Genomic DNA, 2,933 nt, shown 5'->3' on the forward strand with positions numbered 1-2,933 from the left:
TTGGCTAAGTATGATACAACAAAGGAAGTTTGGAATCACTTGGAGAGACTGTATACTCAGTCCAATTTTGCTAAACAATACCAATTGGAATATGATATTCGTGCCCTTCAACAGAATGACCAGAGCATTCAAGATTTCTATGCTGCTATGTCTGATCTCTGGGATCAATTGGCTCTTACTGAATCTAAAGAGTTAAAAGATTTTGAGCCTTACATTGCTAGGAGGGAAGAACAACGCTTGGTTCAGTTCTTGATGGCCTTGCGTTCTGATTTTGAAGGTCTTCGTGGAACAATTCTTCATCGCTCTCCTCTTCCTTCAGTTGATTCAGTTGTCCATGAGTTAATTGCAGAAGAGACTCGTATCAAGTCCCATGCAGATAAAGGGTTTAAAGCAACCTCTACTCCTACTCCCGCTCCTGCTGTGCTTGTTGTCTCCTCCAGTCAATCTCGACAAACTTCAAGAGTCGCTTATGATGAGTGTGCATTCTGCAAACAGAAGAATCATTGGAAAGCTCAGTGTCCATTGTTAGTCAACAAGGGTAAATCTGGTCAACCTCAGTCAGGGCAACAAAATAGGTCTGGTCAACAGAAGTATCAGTCGCGTTCCTCTGGTACTCCTCCATGGACCCCTCGTCCTCCACAGTTTGCTGCTGCTGTTCCACCAGTTGACACAGAATCTGTTGGACATATGCCACCATCTGCATTGGATCCCAAGGTGTTTGAGAGCTTTAGACAGTATTTGGCTTCTAATCCCACTGTCATGTCTGCATCTATGTCTCACTCTGGTCCTTCTTCATCTGACACTTCAGGTATTCCCTCATCTTTGTGGATTTTAGATTCTGGTGCAACCCATCATATGACTCCTCATTTGTCATCATTTACTTCTTTGTCGCAAGTGTCATCTATTTATGTTAAGTCTGCTAGTGATACATCTATGCTAGTTGAGGGTGTTGGGTCTGTCTCTGTTTCTCATATCACTCTTCCTGATGTTTATTACATTCCCAAACTTACTTTAAACCTTGCCTCAGTCAGTCAGTTATGCAAGTCTGGTAACTGGGTGTTCTTTTCTGATTCTGTCTGTGTTATACAGGATCAACACACCCAAAAGGTGATTGGGATGGGCCGTAAGGTGGGGGAACTATATGTCTTGGAGGTCCTCAAAGTATCTGCTGTTGTTGCTTCCAGCATTGATTTATCTTCTTTTCGTTTGAGTCCTTTGTCGTCTGAGTTTTATCTTTGGCATTCTCGTTTGGGACATGTGTCTGTATCACGGTTGAATTTCTTAGCATCTAGTTGTGTTTTGGGTCATTTAAACTCTTGTGATATTTCTGATTGTAGTGGTTGCAAACTAGCAAAATTTTCTGCTTTACCCTTCAATAAAAGTATGTCTTGTTCTACTGCTCCTTTTGATATTATTCATTCTGATGTGTGGGGTCCTGTACCAAAATCCACAAAGGGTGGGTTAACCTATTATGTATCTTTTATAGATGATTATACTCGATATACATGGGTTTATCTTATGAAACGCATATCTGATTTCTTTAGTATTTACATCAATTTTAGAGCTCTTGTTAAAACTCAACATTCGGCTGTGATTAAGTGCTTCAGGTGTGACTTAGGGGGTGAATATACCTCTAATGATTTCACTCAGTTACTTGCTTCTGATGGTACCATACACCAGTCTTCGTGTACTGACACACCTCAGCAAAATGGTGTTGCAGAACGAAAACATCGTCATATTGTTGAGACTGCCCGCTCATTGCTCCTATCTGCGCAGGTTCCTAGTGCCTTTTGGGGAGAAGCAGTCCTAACTGTTGTGTATGTGATTAATCGTATCCCTACTTCATTGAATTCAGGAATATCTCCTTTTGAGAAGTTATATGGTCATCCACCAGACTACTCTTCCTTCCGAGTTTTTGGATGTACTTGTTTTGTTCTTCGTCCTCATGTTGAAAGGAACAAGCTGGGGCCGAAATCTGCTATTTGTGTATTTTTGGGGTTTGGGATTGGTCAGAAAGGATACCGTTGCTATGATCCTGTGAGTCAGAAGTTATATGTTTCTCGGCACGTTACTTTTTTGGAGCATATTCCTTTCTACTCGATTCCTGCTACAACCCACAATGTAACAAAGTCTGATCTTCTGCGTATTGATCCTTTTAATGAAGATATAGAGGCTCAAGACTCATCTATGCCACATGATCCCTTAGCACATGACACACCCACTTCTTCAGAGGGTGCCTCGACTCCACCTGTTCCTGAGCCTGATCCTCCGATTATTGAAGTTGAGGATCCTCATCCACCACCACCCCTCAGGAGATCTTCTCGTCCTGTCAAGTCCACCAAGCTACCGGATTTTTCTTACTCTACATATTCAGGACCGTTTTCTTCATTGATAGCAAGCATCCATCATCTCTCTGAACCTGAATCATATAGAGAAGTTGTTTCAGATCCTCTTTGGCAGAATGCTATGGCTGAAGAACTCACTGCTTTTCATCAGACTCATACATGGGATTTGGTTTCTCTTCCTCCTGGGAAACATACGATAGGTTGTCGTTGGGTGTACAAGATAAAAAGAAAAGCTGATGGCTCTGTTGAACGATATAAGGCTAGACTTGTAGCAAAAGGGTATTCCCAACAGTATGGTTTTGACTACGAGGATACATTTGCCCCAGTTGCAAAGATGACGACAGTTCGTACTATGATTGCAGTTGCATCCGTTCGACAGTGGAAGATCTTTCAAATGGATGTCAAGAATGCCTTTTTGAATGGTGACCTTCATGAAGAGGTTTATATGACCCCTCCTCCAGGAATTCAGCACCGACCGGACGAGGTTTGTCGGCTTCGCAAAGCTTTGTATGGGCTCAAGCAATCCCTTCGTGCTTGGTTTGAGAAATTCTCCACACTGGTTACCTCTCTTGGATTTGTCCAGAGTAA

The sequence above is a fragment of the Lactuca virosa genome, chromosome 4 (assembly GCF_052849685.1).
Source record: "Lactuca virosa cultivar CGN04683 chromosome 4, Lactuca_virosa_CGN04683_v6, whole genome shotgun sequence".
In the NCBI taxonomy this organism is placed as follows: Eukaryota; Viridiplantae; Streptophyta; class Magnoliopsida; order Asterales; family Asteraceae; genus Lactuca; species Lactuca virosa.